Raw genomic sequence first — 19,093 nt, forward strand, 5'->3', positions numbered from 1 at the left:
GCATCACCTGCAGCCTCTTTTCATCCACTTTCTAGGTACGTGCACTCCAGGTTTATATTCGATTTTGGTGATTGGATTTACATACACTTCAAACTTAGGATGTCCATCTATACCAGCAAAGGGCAAACTACGGCCCGCGGGCCGTATACGGCCCGGCTGACCTTTTAATCCGGCCCGCGGAGCGTGATACATTGGCTGTCAGGATGTGTGTAGGCGGGGCAGCGTGAGGAACGTGAGTGGAGCTAGGCTCCTCTCACATTCCGCCCTGAAGACCGGAACGGCGCGGGAACACGGCGAGAGGAACGCGCGGAGCAAAGGTAAGTGAATTGACACAGGGGGGACTTGGGGACTTAATATGGGGGATGAATTAATATGGGGAATGAATTACTATAGGGGGGATGAATTACTATGGGGGATGAATTACTATATGGGGGATGAATTACTATGGGGGATGAATTACTATATGGGGGATGAATTACTATGGGGGATGAATTACTATATGGGGGATGAATTACTATGGGGGATGAATTACTATATGGGGGATGAATTACTATGGGGGATGAATTACTATATGGGGGATGAATTACTATATGGGGGATGAATTACTATGGGGGATGAATTACTATATGGGGGATGAATTACTATGGGGGATGAATTACTATATGGGGGATGAATTACTATGGGGGATGAATTACTATATGGGGGATTAATTACTATGCTTACTATGGATGACACATACACATCATTCATCTACTCTTGGTCCGGCCCCCAGGTCCAATATATGAACCCATTGCGGCCCTCAAGTCAAAAAGTTTGCCCACCCCTGATCTATACTCATCCGTGACCAATGAAAATAACATCTTTTCACTTTCATTTTCTCAACCTCATCCAACCCTAGTTTCACTAAGCTTGAATTCTGTTTGCTGTTCCCCATTAAAACTGGAACTGTGAAAATAATACCCAGCCACCTGGCTTCCCCTCTGCATCAGCGTTGTTGCTTAGGCATTAAACCTTGGCCTTTGGCTTTTGGCTGGTCCCTCAGCCCATCTCACATAGAACCTTTGTGTTCCTGTGCCCCTCTCTCAGCTTACCCAGCTCCCCTGGATCTCTCATTCATTTTATTGCAAGTGCCTGTTGTATGGGCCCACATCTTGGCCTCTTGATAGGGAATCTCCTGATACCCCAGGATCTCTCAGTCCACTGGGACCTCTAGGTTCCCTCAGTCCTCTGGACACGCTTAGTCATCTAACTTTCAGTCCTCAATTCTAGTTTAGCCGTTTCGGCTCTCTCAGCCTACTGGACATGGAACCTCCTGTCTTCCGCATGGAGTACTGTCTCCTGAGTAGAGCAGACCTGTCTGCTAATTGGAACTCTGAAGTCGATCGTTATAAATGCTGTGCACACCTGTACACAAGAAGACCTGGACAAGCACACCCGGCTTTCTTGACTCTCTCAGCCTTTTTAGTTGCAGTTACCTGCTGCATGAGCCCATAGCCTAGCCTCCAATTAGGGGATTTCCTGACACCTCAGGCTCTCTCACTTCTCTGAGACCTCTAGATTCCCGCAGTCCCCTGAACGTGCTCAGTCATCTCAACTCTCTCATTCCTCTAGTCTCTAGTACGTCTGAGGTTTACCCATTCCTCTTGACTTGCTTAGTCATCCTAACTCTCTCATTCTTGTAGTCTCACTTAACTGTCTCAACTCCCTCATCCATCTGGAAAGGGAATGTCCTGTATCCCTGAGACCACTAGGTTCTCTCAGTCCTCTGGGCTGACTCAGTCGTCTTGACTCTCTCAATCCTCTAATCTGGTTTAGCCATCTATACTCCCTCGGACATCTGGAAAGGAAATGTCCTGTATCTAGCATGGAGCTCCCCTGAGACCTCTAGGTTTCCCCATTCCTTTGGACTTGCTCAGTCATCTCAAACCTATCATTCTTCCAGTCTTAATTAGCTGTCTCAACTCCCTCAAACATCTGGAAAAGGAACCTCTTGTATCTAGCATGGAGCTCCCCTGAGATCTCTAGGTTTCCCTGTTCTTTTGTACTCGCTCAGTTATCTCAACTCTCTCAGTCCCCTGGGACCTTTAGGTACCCTCAGTCCTCTGAAATCACTCAGTCATCTTGACTCTCTCAGTCCTCCAGACTTGTTTAGCTGTCTCAACTCTCTCAACCATCTGGAAAAGGAAACTCCTGTATCTATATCGTGGTGTTCCCCTGAGACCTCTAGGTTTCCCCAGTCCTCTGGACTTGCTCAGTTATCTCAACTCTCTCAGTCATCCAGACTCACTTGTCCCTCTCATTTCTCTCAGCCTTCTGGAAAAAGGGACCTCCTGTACAGGGGCGGACTGACAACTCATGGGGCCCCCAGGCAATAGGGATCATGGGGCCCCTGTGTCCTTGCCCACACTCAAAGCACACCCAAAAAAGCCTATAAAAGGTACCAGGGGCATTTCATGGGGCTCCCTACTGACCCCGAGCCCTCGGGCAGTGCCCGAGTGCTTAAATGGTCCGCCCCTGCTCCTGTATCTAGCATGAAGTACTGTCTCTGAGCAGAGAACACCTGTCTCCTAGTGGGAGCCCTGAGCTATGCCCGAACCCGTTATTATATATATATTATAATGGGTGTTCACACCTACACACACACACCCTGCTGGTCTCCTGCAAGACCTGGACACTGGATTGGAGACTTCTTTCCTCCCAAAGCTCTTCAAAGTCTCCAAACTCCAGAACCCAATATGGGAATACCAAAGCCTGGAGAAAACCAAAAGACTAGTTACCTCTGCTCAAAATCAATATTCTGGAGCCCCGCATTCTGCTTTTGTGTGAGTCCTATGTCACTTTTACCTGCACTTTCACAGTGGCAGGGCCTTGCATTGTCACTATCTATCTATCTATCTATCTATCTATCTATCTATCTATCTATTATCTATCTATCTATCTATCTATCTATCTATCTATCTATCTATCTATCTATTATCTATTTATCTATCTATCTATCTATCTATCTATCTATCTATTATCTATCTATCTATCTATCTATCTATCTATCTATCTATCTATCTATCTATTATCTATCTATCTATCTATCTATCTATCTATCTATCTATCTATCTATCTATCTAATCTATCTTTTATCTATTATCTATCTATCTATTATCTATCTATCTATCTATCTATCTATCTATCTATCTATCTATCTATTATCTATCATCTATCTATCTATCTATCTATCTATCTATCTAATCTATCTTTTATCTATTATCTATCTATCTATCTATCTATCTATCTATCTATCTATCTATCTTTTATCTATTATCTATCTATCTATCATCTATCTATTATCTATCTATTATCTATCTTTTATCTATTATCTATCTATCTATCTATCTATCTATCTATTATTTATCTATCTATCTATCTATCTATCTATCTATCTATCTATCTATCTATCTATCTATCGTATCTGTACCTTATGAATTGCATATCCTCTTATGTTTTTTAATTTGTCAGGCTTTTTACATTTTATAGAGCAGTGCCTGCCGAAGTATTTTATTTTATTATAAAGGAATACCTTGGATTCTTTATGGTTTTATGACATTTCTTTGCTGAAGTCCCTAAGAACATATGACTGTTGTGAGCTGGGGAGCTCGGGTCAATGCCAACCATGTCCCATAAATTGGTCTATACCCTTTCTGTTATTTCCTTTTACCTTTTACAGCAAGCATTGATTCCTTTGTGGTTTCTGAACAATATCCTTCATGTTCCTTTTCTGTTTCCTTTACAGTTGGGTTTTGGTTTCTGAAACAAGAGTTCAAATTGGCAACTCCAAGATGGATATACACTTCATTTCACTAAAATATAGGCTTTCCATTACTTGAAAGTAAGTATATTGAACCTTTTTATTGTGGTCGGTAGTTCTGCTTTGGAAATTTTCCCTCGTTGTGTGTTTTGACTATTACCAGGACTGAATTTAGGAGAAAATCCAAAATTTTGATTCATCAATACCAGAAGAGAAGATGGGAAATTTTCCATAAGAAATCCTGGAATCCTTCTACTGGCAAAAACTTTTTAAGGGCTCACGACGCGTGCGCACGTCCTACCAGGGCCGCCATTCGCAGTCTCGGCTGTCAATCACCGGGTCTTGGCTGGTGACTACTGTCCGGCACCCGGTGATCGCCGAGTATTACCAACGGGAAGAGAACTGTATGTAAACAAGTTCTCTCCCCTGTCAGCTCATGCACACTGCTTTGTATGGCTCTACATAGCAGATCCATACAAAGCAGTTTGCTTACAGTGGAAAGCACACACACCGCCCCCTAATAAAACAGCACACAGTTAACCCTTTGATTGCCCCAGATGTTAACCCCTTCCTGCCCAGTGCTATTAGTACAATGTCAGTGTTTTTTATTAGCAGTGATCACTGTATTGGTGTCACTGGGGATGTCAGTGACACCAAGATAGTTCCCCCCAGTGTCAGAATATCTGCCGCAGTCCCGCTATAAGTCACTGATCACCGCCATTACTAGTAAAAATAAAAAAATAATTCAGTATCTATACCGCCATTTGTAAATGCTATAGCTTTCCCATAAACCAATTAATTCCCACATATTGGGAATTTTTTTTTAGCAAAGACATGTCGCAGAATACATTTTGGCTTAAATTTATGATGAAATTTGATTTTTTAATTTTTTTTACTGGACATGCTTATTAGAAAAAAGTTAAAAAATAAATTTTTCCCAAAACTGTCTTTTTTTGTTTACAGCGCAAAAAATAAAAACACACAGGCAATAAAATACCACCGAAAGAAAGCTCCATTTGAGGGGGGGAAGAAGGCCATGAATTAAATTTTTAACTTTTTAAAAAATTTAAAAAAATTGTATTTAGCTTTTGGGCTTCTAAATATGTTACCCATAATCTCATTGAACAAAAGTGTAAAAATGGGCAAAAATGGACATAAATGGGCAAAACTAAGCAGTCTGTCTTTAGAGTTAACACAGCGGGATTGTGGTGGTGCGCTCCCTCCGCATAGCGACGCCACTGGTAGGCAGCTGATTTGGCTACAGAAAGGGGGGGGGGGGGAAGGCCATGAATTCGTTTTTTAATTTTTTAAAAATTAAAAAAAAAATTTTAGCTTTTGGGCTACTAAATATGTTACCCATAATCTCATTGAACAAAAGCGTAAAAATGGGCAAAAATTGGCACAACTAAGCAGTGTGTCTTTAGAGTTAACACAGCGGGATTGTGGCGGTGCGCTCCCTCCGCATAGCGATGCCACTGGTAGGCAGCTGATTTGGCTGCAGAAAGGGGGGGGGGGAGCGATGCGTGTTTCAACAAGCTGTTCTCCTTTTTCCTTCTTTTTTTGTATAAACTTTATTTGAAGTGCACAAAATCATTCATATCACCACACACCGGCTCGGTACTTTATTTGGTGACTAATGGGACCTTCATGTGCACTGCAATAAAATTCAGCATGTCTGCATTTTATTGCAGTTCACTGCACCACCTCCAGGCAGCACCGCAGTGTGGAAAAGGACACAGAAAACAATTGTTTTCTGTGGGTCCTAGTGAGGACCACCGGTTGCCCATGTTGAAGATGTCGGTGTCTGGGAGAGAGGATGGACTGTGGTGAGCACACCGCTGGATAGTAGGACAAGTGAGTGGCTGGAGAGACTGGAGCTCTGCTCAGGGGCAGACTGACAACTCATGGGGCCCCCGGGCAATAGGGGATCATGGGGCCCCTGTTTTCTTGCCCAAACTCAAAAAAGCCTATGAAAAAGGTGCCAGGGGCATCTCATGGGGCCCCCTACTGACCCTGGGCCCTCGGGCAGTGCCCTAGTTTCCAAATGGTCAGTCCGCCCCTGGCTCTGCTTTAAAAAAAGCAAATTAAAAAAAAAAAAATGCAGCTATACACACACTCCCCCCCCCATGTACTATATATGAGGCCCTACGTGCACATGGCTGTCTGCATTTTACTGAAAATATGCACATGATTTTTTCTGGAACAAAGTTCCTGTGTAAATTATCAGTTAAATACTTGTGTTTAGATTATTATTTTATGTACTGATATAGCGCCATCAATTTACATACATATTGTACATCCACATCAGTCCCTAACCCTCAAGAGGTGTACAATCTAAGGTCCCTAACCCTCAAGGGGCGTACAATCTAAGGTCCCTAACCCTCAAGAGGTGTACAATCTAAGGTCCCTAACCCTCAAGGGGTGTACAATCTAAGGTCCCTAAACCCTCAAGGGGTGTACAATCTAAGGTCCCTGACCCTCAAGGGGTGTACAATCTAAGGTCCCCAACCCTCAAGAGGCATACAATCTAAGGTCCCTAACCCTCAAGAGGCATACAATCTAAGGTCCCTAACCCTCAAGGGGTGTACAATCTAAGGTCCCTAACCCTCAAGGGGTGTACAATCTAAGGTCCCTGACCCTCAAGGGGTGTACAATCTAAGGTCCCTAACTCACATCCATACATACACATACTAGGGCCAATTTAGACAGGAGCCAATTCACCTCCCAGCATGTCTTTGGAGTGTGGGAGGAAACCGGAGTACCCGGAGGAAACCCACGCAGGCACAGGGAGAACATGCAAACTCCAGGCAGGAGGTGCCATGGTTGGGATTTGAACCAATGACACTAGTACTGCCAGGCAGAAGTGCTGACCATTTAGCCACCGTGCTGCCCACTCGATGAAATTAAATAAAGACACATATGCGTTTAAATGTATAAAATATTAGTTTTCAATTTTTGTTCTATGTCAGCAGTATGTCTAGTTTATATATCTAATTCTATATATTTATGATTTTTTTTAATTTGCATGCATATATGAGTATGTGCCTATACCAGGGGTGGACAGGCCATTTGGAAACTCAGGCATTGCCCGAGGGCCCGGGGTCAGTAGGGGGCCCCATGAGATGCCCCTGGTACCTTTTTCATAGGCTTTTTTGAGTTTGGGCAAGGACACAGGGGCCCCATGATCCCCTATTGCCCGGGGGCCCCATGAGTTGTCAGTCTGCCCCTGGCCTATACATCTTTTCCCACATGTAAACATGCATGTCCTCAGGTGCAGATTTTTTCCATTTTTAGTTATGGATCTGTGCATGTTTTCACATCTGTGTGCATATCCCCAATTACAAACAATACACCTGCATTCAGATCTGTAAAGAAATAAAAACACGTGGATTGCAACTTTTACAGCCATGTGCATGAGGCCTTGCAGCTCTGAGCACGTTGCTGCATTACAGACCTGTACAGGGGCGGACTGACCATTTGGGCTCTTGGGCACTGCCCGAGGGCCTGGGGTCAGCAGAGGGCCCCATGAGAGGCCCCTGGTACCTTTCATAGGCTTTTTTTGGGTGTGGTTTGAGTGTGAGTGAAGACACAGAGGCCCCATGATCCCCTATTGCCTGAGGGCCCCATGAGTTGTTAGTCCGCCGCTGGACCTGTATACAGCGGTGTGCATTTTCCCATAGACAACAATGAGCTTGTGTTCAGATTGCTAAAAAAAAAAAAAAAAAAACTATACATAGTTATTACATTACATACAGTACATATTACAAATATGGCCTTTTTTCATCCAACAGATGGCCTTAATTTGCACGCAGCTCTTATTCTCATTTCCTGAGATATTACAGATTGTTAGGATTCTAAGCAATACAAAGTAGATGCAAAGTAAATTAATACAGTGACACAAACACACGATAGATGTCAAATGAAATAATACAGCTAGAAAGATATAACGTGATATAAAAAGATGCAACATAGATACTGCGCAATGGTAAATAATACAGTTAGAAGGATACAAGTGAAATAAAAAGATAAATAAAAGAAGATACAAAATTAAATAATAGAGACTGAAAGAGGCAAAAATGAAATAAAAAGAGGCAAAGTGAAATAATACAGTTAGAAGGACACAAAGTAAAAAAAGAGATATAAAGAAAATACAAAGCGGAATAACACAGTTAGAAGGACACAAAGTAAACAACAGATACAAAGAAGATACAAAGTAAAATAATACAGTTAGAAGGAAGCAAAGTAAAAAAAAAAAAAAGATACAAAGTGAACTAATACAGTTAGAAGGACACAAAGTAAAAAACATAAAAAGAAGATACAAAGTAAAATAATACAGTTAGAAGGAAGCAAAGTAAAAAAAAAAAAAAAGATACAAAGTGAACTAATACAGTTAGAAGGACACAAAGTAATAAACAGATACAAAGAAGATACAAAGTGAAATAATACAGTTGCATAGAAGGACACAAAGTAAAAAAAGAGATATAAAGAAAATACAAAGCGGAATAACACAGTTAGAGGGACACAAAGTAAACAACAGATACAAAGAAGATAGAAAGAGGAATAGAGTTAGAAGGACACAAAGTAAAAAACAGATAAAAAGAAGATACAAAGTAAAATAATACAGTTAGAAGGAAGCAAAGTAAAAAAAAAAAAAAAGATACAAAGTGAACTAATACAGTTAGAAGGACACAAAGTAAAAAACAGATACAAAGAGGATACAAAGTGAAATAATACAGTTGCATAGAAGGACACAAAGTAAAAAAAGAGATGTAAAGAAAATACAAAGCGGAATAACACAGTTAGAAGGACACAAAGTAAACAACAGATACAAAGAAGATAGAAAGTGAAATAATACAGTTATGTAGAAGGACACAAAGTAAAAAACAGATACAAAGATGATACAAAGTGAAATAATACAGTTAAAAGGACACAAAGTAAAAAACAGATACAAAGATGATACAAAGTGAAATAATACAGTTAAAAGGACACAAAGTAATAAACAGATACAAAGTGAAATAATACAGTTATGTAGAAGGGCACAAAGTAAAAAACAGATACAAAGAAGATACAAAGTGAAATAAAAAGTTGGATAACTAAGGATACACACAATAGCACACAAGGCTCTTACTTACAACATTGCGGAGCGTTGCTCACTCATCTGCCTCATTAGCTGTCTTGCATCTTAGTATATGAAAGGGAGCGGGGCAATGGATTTGAACATCACTTCCGTGGTGGCAAGATATCATAGCCAAAAATGTTCTCTGCAATGATTATAAGATTCATCTCCAACTTCCTTGATATAGACTTGTGGTTTAAGCTCAAGGTCGAGATCGAGAACCATAAATGGGTCTCATGACAGGCAAAGCTTAGAAGTGAAACTTGTGGCTTGTACTTAAAGAGAAAAAACTCAACTCTTGTCTGCACTACCAAAGATGTCATCTGAGACATGACAAATACTGGCATTTTATTTATTTATTGTAACGTATCTTTCAAACCACTTTGTTCCTGCACTGTCATTCCCATCCTGCCCATGCCAATCTCGCACCTTGACTGAAAATTTCGAGCTCATGCAATTCTGTACCCGTATGACATTTTTATTGTTTTTTGTTTTTTTTTGTTTGTTTTTTTTTACACATATAGAGCTTTCTTTTGGTGGCATTTAATCACCACTGGTTTTATTTTTTATTGCTAAATAAATGAAAAAAGCCTGAAAATTTTGAAAACATTTTTCTTCATTTTCTGTTATAACATTTTGCAAATAAATAATCTTTTTCATGATAGGCCAACATGTATTCTGCGACATCTCTTTGGTGACAATAACCCAGATCAGTGTATATTATTTAGTCTGTAGGAGATTTATAGAGTCCACAAACTATGGGATATACGAGGGGTCTTCAAAATGTTTCTGCACTTTTTTTTACTCTAATATAATGAAATAAAAGTTTGGAAAATCAATCAGTCCTGATTAACTGATGGCCTTTCTCATTGGTTGAGGCCCGGAAATGCCAGAGCAGCACAAATATCCCTCAAATTATCCCTTTTTGGAATGTAGATAGTATGAGGTATTCAGTAAGAGGCCTGGTGAGTTTTTTGAAGTTGTAATTTTTTTGCCACAATTTTTTGGAAAATTAACCGCATGCCGCCCAGCCACTGTACATGTACGGCGGCAGGGCGGCACTGGTAGGCAAAATGACGTTTTAAAACGGACCCCGCAAAACAGGTAGGGGGCGCCCGCCCTCCCTGTCCCGCGGGTGTCCGCAGCGGGTGTCAGCCGCCGGGTCCCGCGATGAGCTGTCATCACTGTCACAGAGCAGAGCTGCATTGTTTACACACAGCCTGCTCTGTGACAGTTCCCCGACAAGCTGAAGAGGGAGAGAAATTCTTCTCTCCCTCGATCAGCTCCCCCCTCTCTCCCCCCATCCAGCACACCCCCCCACCCCCTAGTAAAACACTCCCCTTACACAGTAAACTCCTAAAAATGTTAACCCCTTCCTCCCCAGTGACATTAGTTTTTTTTTCACTGATCACTGTATTGGTGTCACTGGGGATGTCAGTGACCCCAAGTCAGTTCCCCCCCCCAGTGTCAAAATGTCCGCCGCAGTCCCGCAGTCCCGCCATAAGTCGCTGGTCGCTGCCATAATTCACTGATCGGCGCCATTATTAGTATAAATAAAAATTAAAAATCCCAGTATCTTTCCCGCCATTTGTAAACGCTATAACTTTCACGTAAACCAATTAATTTACACGTATTGGGATTTTTTTTAGCAAAGACATGTCGCAGAATGCATTTAGGCAGAAATTTATGACTAAATTTGATTTTTGCATTTTTTTTACTGGACATGTTTTATAGCAAAAAGTCCAAAATATTGTTTTTTTTTCCTAAAAATTGTTAGCCTTTTTTTTTATAGCGCAAAAAATAAAAACCGCACAGGCGATCAAATACCACCAAAAGAAAGCTCAATTTGTGGGAAAAAAAGGATGTAAATTTAATTTATGTACCGTATTGCATGACCGCGCAATTGTCCGTTAAACTAGCGCAGCGCTGTATAGCAGAAAAATGGCGTAAATTGCAGTATCTATCCCATAGTTTGTAGACGCTATAACTTCCACACAAAGCAATCAATATACACTTATTGGGATTTATTTTACCAAAAACATGGAGCAGAATACATTTTGGCCTAAATTTATAACCAACTTTGAGTTTACTATATATTTTTTATAGCTGAAAGTAAAAAATATTGTTTTTCGTCAAAATTTTTGGCCTTTGTTTGTTTATAGCGTGAAAAATAAAAAGCGCACAGATGATCAAATACCACCAAAAGAAAGCTCTATTTGTGTGAAAAAAAGGACGTAAATTTTGTTTGGGTGCAGCATTGCATGACCGCGCAATTATCAGTTGAATAAGTGCAGCGCCGAGTAGCAAAAAGAGGCCTGTTTTTTTTTCACATTTAAAAATAAATGTTTTGCATTCTGTTACCACTGCAGTACAGCATCATCCTATTACTGGCGTGGTGGAGATCAGAGACAAAGACTGGTGACAGTATGAAAAAAAAAATCAAATTTGTAAATATTTTCTTCTTTTTTTTGTTAGTTTTTTTCTCTTTTAAAACATTTTTTACACACTGTGACCAGAGCAATACAGTGTTACCACAGTAGCACTGTACTACTCTGGGGAGGTGATCAGGATTTTTTTTTAAAACACTACGATTGCCTATGAATGCTTATAACAGTGAATTTCACCGTTACAAGCAACAATTTTTTCTGAATTAAATCTATTCATTCAGTGTTTACTGTTGTGATTAGCTGTGATTGGACACAGCCAATCACATGGTACAGATGGGCTGTGATTGGCCTTGTTTGGGCTATGTGATCACTATGACCAATCACAGAGATCAACACATTAGTACATAATGAATGGCGTGAATCAAAAAAGCCATTAATACTGTACAATTGTCATGTGATCTGCTGTGATTGGTCACAGTGATCATATGGTACTGGCAGTGGGTGACAGATCGGACTGGAGAGAGACCCAGTCTTGCGGGGACAGCACATGGCATCCACCGAGGATAATAGGGCTCCTGCCCATCAGCACAGCCCAATGGTCATCAACACAGTTCGTGCTCCTCCTTTTCTTTCCTCTCCTTTCCCCTTTCCCCTTAAATTTACATCCTTTTCTCCCAAAAATTTGATTGGCTGTGCATTTTTTATTTTTTGCGCTATAAATAAAAAAAGACCGACAATTTAATAAAAAAAAAAAAAAATTTACTTTTTGCTATTAAACACGTCCAGTTAAAAAATATTTAAATATCAAATTTCGTCATAAAATTAGTCCAAAATGTATTTTGCTGTCGTGCAAGAAAAAAAAATCCCAATATGTGTAAATTAATTGGTTTACGTGAAAGTTATAGCGTTTACAAATGGCGGTATAGATACTGGATATTTATATTAGTAATGGTGGAGATCAGCGACTTATAGTGGGACTGTGGGACTGCAGTGGGCATTCTGACTCTGGGTTAAGGGCCGTATCTAATCTGTCTGCTGTGGGGGTGCAGTAAAAAATGTCATGTGAGGATGCAAGGTCAGCAGGGCAGAGGATAGGGTCAGCAGTTTGTAGGGCAGTGTACAGGTGGTTATCAAAGCAGTGTATAGTAGGCAGCAGGGCAGTGTGCAGTGGGTCAGAAGGGCAGAGGATGAGGGCAGTGTACAAGAGTCAGTAGGGCAGGGGATAGGGGTCAGAGAGGTAGAAGACGGACCAGTAAGACAGAGGACAAGGATCAGCAGGGCAAGGTACAGGGGGTTAGCAGGTAAGAGATCAGGGGAAGGCAGAAAGGAAGGACAGGATCACGTCTGGCAGAGCTCCCGGGCACTCAGCAGAGCTCCTCCTTCCCTGCGCTGCTCACAGCCCGGGCACTCAACAGAGCTCCTCCTTCCCTATGCTGCTCACAGCCCGGGCACTCAGCAGAGCTCCTCCTTCCCTACGCTGCTCACAGCCCGGGCACTCAGCAGAGCTCCTGCTTCCCTACGCTGCTCACAGCCCGAGCACTCAGCAGAGCTCCTGCTTCCCTACGCTGTTCACAGCCCGGCACTCAGCAGAGCTCCTCCTTCCCTACGCTGCTCACAGCCCGGGCACTCAGCAGAGCTCCTGCTTCCCTACGCTGCTCACAGCCCGAGCACTCAGCAGAGCTCCTGCTTCCCTACGCTGCTCACAGCCCGAGCACTCAGCAGAGCTACTCCTTCCCTACGCTGCTCACAGCCCGGCACTCAGCAGAGCTCCTGCTTCCCTACGCTGTTCACAGCCCAGGCACTCAGCAGAGCTCCTGGTTCCCTACGCTGCTCACAGCCCGGGCACTCAGCAGAGCTCCTGCTTCCCTACGCTGTTCACAGCCCAGGCACTCAGCAGAGCTCCTGCTTCCCTACGCTGCTCACAGCCCGGGCACTCAGCAGAGCTCCTCCTTCCCTGCTCACAGCCCGGGCACTCAGCAGAGCTCCTGCTTCCCTGCTCACAGCCCGGGCACTCAGCAGAGCTCCTCCTTCCCTACGCTGCTCACAGCCCGGGCACTCAGCAGAGCTCCTCCTTCCCTGCTCACAGCCCGGGCACTCAGCAGAGCTCCTCCTTCCCTACGCTGCTCACAGCCCGGGCACTCAGCAGAGCTCCTCCTTCCCTGCTCACAGCCCGGGCACTCAGCAGAGCTCCTCCTTCCCTGCTCACAGCCCGGGCACTCAGCAGAGCTCCTCCTTCCCTACGCTGCTCACAGCCCGGCACTCAGCAGAGCTCCTGCTTCCCTACGCTGTTCACAGCCCAGGCACTCAGCAGAGCTCCTGGTTCCCTACGCTGCTCACAGCCCGGGCACTCAGCAGAGCTCCTGCTTCCCTACGCTGTTCACAGCCCAGGCACTCAGCAGAGCTCCTGCTTCCCTACGCTGCTCACAGCCCGGGCACTCAGCAGAGCTCCTGCTTCCCTACGCTGTTCACAGCCCGGGCACTCAGCAGAGCTCCTGCTTCCCTACGCTGTTCACAGCCCAGGCACTCAGCAGAGCTCCTCCTTCCCTACGCTGCTCACAGCCCAGGCACTCAGCAGAGCTCCTCCTTCCCTGCTCACAGCCCGGGCACTCAGCAGAGCTCCTCCTTCCCTACGCTGCTCACAGCCCGGGCACTCAGCAGAGCTCCTCCTTCCCTGCTCACAGCCCGGGCACTCAGCAGAGCTCCTCCTTCCCTACGCTGCTCACAGCCCGGGCACTCAGCAGAGCTCCTCCTTCCCTACGCTGCTCACAGCCCGGGCACTCAGCAGAGCTCCTCCTTCCCTACGCTGCTCACAGTCCGGGCACTCAGCAGAGCAGACTGATCTGCTTTGTGTCTGGCTTGCTACTACAGCTACACTGCCATTCTAATCAGGGAATTTCACAGGTTAGAACTGTAATATAGCAGCCAGCTATGTCTGTGTCTGTAAAGGTTATCTAGAGTTTACGGCGAAGACAACAAACTGCGCCCCCCCCCCCCATGTGTGAGCATCATGTCTCAGCAAAAAAAAAACCCGTCACTTATCAGCACGCTCACCCCCTAAGCAAAAATTACCTCTGCAAGCTATGATTCTCCCATCCTGTCATTAGAGCGCTCCTCTACACAGCAGATGAGAAGGGATCGCTCTTACATTGGATCGTTCACTCTCTATCCTTACCTGCAAACAGCAGCAGAACACATGTGTAGGGGTCGGGTACAGACAATGTGCAGCACGACTTATGAGCGATCTCTTCGCATCTGCGCTCTTATGACTGAAAATGAGAGCACAGCACGCCCCGCACTTCCTGCTGTCTGGCGCTGACGGTTGTCATGTTACCTTTTCACCTCTCTGTACCACGTTGCCCTCTGCTTCTATTATATTATATATATACATTGTATTTTGAAATGCGCTTTTTATATACTACAAAACATATGAAAAAATATTTTCAAAAATGTGTATTTTTTAAATATATTCTTCAGATTTTTTTTTAACATATAAAAAGTCATTTTAACATATATTTGTAATTGCATTCCAAAAATGTAGAATAAATGTATTTTTAAAGACATATGGTATATTTGAAAATGCGCGTTTTACTAGGGAAACGTGCTGCTTTGTATCGCTCTGCTGTGCATGTCGGTGCTGACAGGGGAGAGACGTGTTGTTTACACACAGACCTCTCCCCTCCAAAATGGAAGAAAAATATATTTTAAATATATTTTTAAAATATTCTTCCCAAATATATTGACATATATTTGAAATACTACAATTTTGGCCATATTCAATATATTTCAAAATATATTCGTACATATAAATATATGTATCTATCGATAGATAGATAGATAGATAGATAGATAGATAATAGATAGATAGATAGATAGATAGATAATAGATAGATAGATAGATAGATAGATAGATAGATAGATAGATAATAGATAGATAGATAGATGATAGATAGATAGATAGATAGATAGATAGATAGATAATAGATAGATAGATAGATAGATAGATAGATAGATAGATAGATAATAGATAGATAGATAGATAATAGATAGATAGATAGATAGATAATAGATAGATAGATAGATAGATAATAGATAGATAGATAGATAGATAATAGATAGATAGATAGATAGATAGATAGATAGATAGATAGATAGATAGATAATAGATAGATAGATAGATAATAGATAGATAGATAGATAGATAATAGATAGATAGATAGATAGATAGATAATAGATAGATAGATAGATAGATAGATAATAGATAGATAGATAGATAGATAGATAGATAATAGATAGATAATAGATAGATAGATAGATAGATAGATAGATAATAGATAGATAGATAATAGATAGATAGATAGATAATAGATAGATAGATAGATAGATAATAGATAGATGATAGATAGATAATAGATAGATAGATAGATAATAGATAGATAGATAGATAGATAGATAGATAATAGATAGATAGATAGATAGATAGATAGATAGATAGATAGATAGATAGATAATAGATAGATAGATAATAGATAGATAGATAGATAGATAGATGATAGATAGATAGATAGATAGATAGATAGATAATAGATAGATAGATAGATAGATAGATAATAGATAGATAGATAGATAGATAGATAGATAGATAGATAATAGATAGATAGATAATAGATAGATAGATAGATAGATAGATAATAGATAGATAGATAGATAGATAGATAGATAGATAGATAGATAGATAGATAGATATACTGTATATTGAAATGTGTTTTTTATATACTACAAAACATCTGAAAAATATTTTCAAAAATATATATTTTTTAAATATATTCTTCAGATTTTGTTTAACGTATAAAAAAGTCATTTTAACATATATTTGTAAATGCATTCCAAAATGGAGATTAAATGTATTTTTAAAGACATACAGTATATTTGAAAATGTATTTTAAAAAATATTTTTCATATATTTTGTAATATATAAAAATCGCATTTCAACATACAGTATATATATATATATATTTTGAAATATATTGAATACGGCCAAAATTGTAGCATTTTAAATATAAGGGCAGCACAGTGGCTAAATGGTTAGCATTAACACCTGGCAGTACTTGGGTCGTTGGTTTGAATCCCAGCCATGGCACCACCTGCCTCAAGGTACTCTGGTTTCCTCCCACCCTCCAAAGACATGCTGAAATGTTAATTGGCTCCTGTCTAAATTGGCCCTAGTATGTGTATGTATGAATGCGAGTTAGGGACCTTAGATTGTATGCCCCTTGAGGGTTAGGGACCTTAGATTGTACGCCCCTTGAGGGTTAGGGACCTCAGATTGTACACCCCTGGAAGGTTAGGGACCTTAGATTGTACACCCCTTGAGGGTTAGGGACCTTAGACTGTACACTCTTGAGGGTTAGGGACCTTAGACTGTACGCCCCTTGAGGGTTAGGGACCTTAGACTGTACACCCTTGAGAGTTAGGGACCTTAGACTGTACGCCCCTTGAGGGTTAGGGACCTTAGACTGTACACCCTTGAGGGTTAGGGACCTCAGATTGTACACCCCTTGAGGGTTAGGGACCTCAGATTGTACACCCCTTGATGATCAGGGACTGATGTGAATGTACAATATATATGTAAAGCACTTCGTAAACTGACGGCGCTATATAAGTACCTGAAATAAATAGAAGTGAGACTTTTTCATGTGGCTATACAAATGAGGTCACAGTCATTGATGTAGAAGCAGTAGGCCAGGTGGTTACATAGATACCTTGGCATGTGGCTTGTGGCTTCCACATGTATTTGCGAACATGGGGCGTACAATCTAAGGTCCCTAACTCACATTCATGCATACACATACTAGGGGCCAATTCACCTCCCAGCATTATCAGATTGATGTGTGATTGGATCAAAACAATCAAATCTGCAATTAATCAAATCAAATAGCTATAACTTCCCTTCCAACTAATTTAAGCCTGGTTACAGCTTGTAGGAGGAGTTTTCATTCTGCCCAGATTGTTCTATGAGGCTTCATGACCCCTGACCCTCTGCCTGGACAGTACTGATTGGCCCTATGCTGATCACAAGGAAAAAAAAAAAATCGGGAAAGGTCCCAATTGAAAGAGGAGATCGGGACCTTTCCATGAGTACCAGACATGTGTGCTGGGAGCGGGCAGGGCGCGCGCTCTCAGCACATATGTTTTTTTTTTAATAGAACGCAAATGTGCAGCCGCTCGGCGTCAAGGCCCAGACGCCGGGAAGCCGCACATTTGCGTTCGGCTGGTGCAAAGAGGTTAAAGTGCTTGTAAAGGCTTGAGGTTTTTTTACCTTCATTCATTCTAGGCATGAAGGTAAAAAATCTTCTGTGTGCACTATTGCCCCCAGCCCCCTAATTACTTACCCTGAGCCCCATCACAATCCAGTGATGTGCACAACAGCCTCAGCTGTCCCGGGTCTCTGCCTCCTCATTGGCTGGACAGCAAGCAGGAGCCACTGGGTGTCAATCACAGCCAGTCAGCCAATGAGGGGAGAGAGAGGGGGCGGGCCAAGCTGCAACTCCGCGTGTGAATGGACACATGGAGCAGCCCGAGCTCGGGTGCCCCCATAGCAAGCTGCTTGCTATGGGGGCACCCAATAGAAAGAAGGAGCCAGGAGCGCCGGCGGGGGACCCAAGAAGAGGAGGATCTGGGTTGCTCTGTGCAAAACCACTACACACAGCAGGTAAGTATAGACGTATTTGTTATTTTGAAAAAGAAAATAAAAAAACCTTTAGAATGGCTTTAATGAATACATAGGTATTATTTTGTAGCTTTTATATCAAGCTTCCAAGGGCGGACTGACCATTTGGAAACTTGGGCACTGCTTGAGGGCCTGGGGTCAGTAGGGGGCCCCATGAGATGCCCCTGGGACCTTTTTCATAGGCTTTTTTGAGTTTGGGCAAGGACACAGGGGCCCCATGATCCCCTATTGCCCGGGGGCCCCATGAGTTGTCAGTCCGCCCCTGCAAGCTTCTGTTATGTAGGAGAGGCAGAAAGTTTATTGGTGTCACTTACACCCTGCGCACCGCTCAGTGGTGTCATGTTCTTCCCCTCCGTCGCAGATGGCTGCACTTGATCACAGCTGACTGAACATCTGTACTTGGAAAGGAAGCACAATGGAAAGTGTGGTCATAAATCTTTTGATGTGACATTTTCTGTAGTATGTTTGATTTCACTGAACGAATCTGATCCGACCGCTATTTCTTTACATAATAGAAAATGAGGAAACGCGGCACGTGGCCCGTCACAACACGAGAAGAGTCCCATTACACCTCCTAGACCTGGAAAGTGAGCGGTTCTTGCAGAGGACTGGCTACACCGAGGTAAGAATTCTATATATCAATAAGCACTGATTGGGCCTAACTATGGGAAGCACAAATGGTTAGCATGGCAGTACTCGGGTCGCTGGTTCAAATCCCAACCACAGCACCACCTGCCTGGAGTTTGCATGCTCTCCTTATGCTTGCATGGGTTTCATCCCACACTCCAAAGACACGCTAGTGTGTTAAATAAATATATTTTAAAAATATTCTTCCCAAATACATTGACATATATTTGAAATACTACAATTTGGGCCGTATTCAATATATATATATAAATATATTGAATACGGCCAAAATTGTAGTATTTCAAATCCAGGGGTGGACTGAGAACTGATGGGGCCCCGGGCAATAGGGGATCATGGGGCCCCTGTGTCCTTGCCCAAACTCAAAAAAGCCTATAGAAAAGGTACCAGGGTCATCTCATGTGGCCCCCTACTGACC

This window comes from Staurois parvus, unplaced genomic scaffold (genome assembly GCF_062004578.1).
Source record: "Staurois parvus isolate SC_StPar_1 unplaced genomic scaffold, SC_StPar_1.0 ptg001763l, whole genome shotgun sequence".
Classification (NCBI taxonomy): domain Eukaryota; kingdom Metazoa; phylum Chordata; class Amphibia; order Anura; family Ranidae; genus Staurois; species Staurois parvus.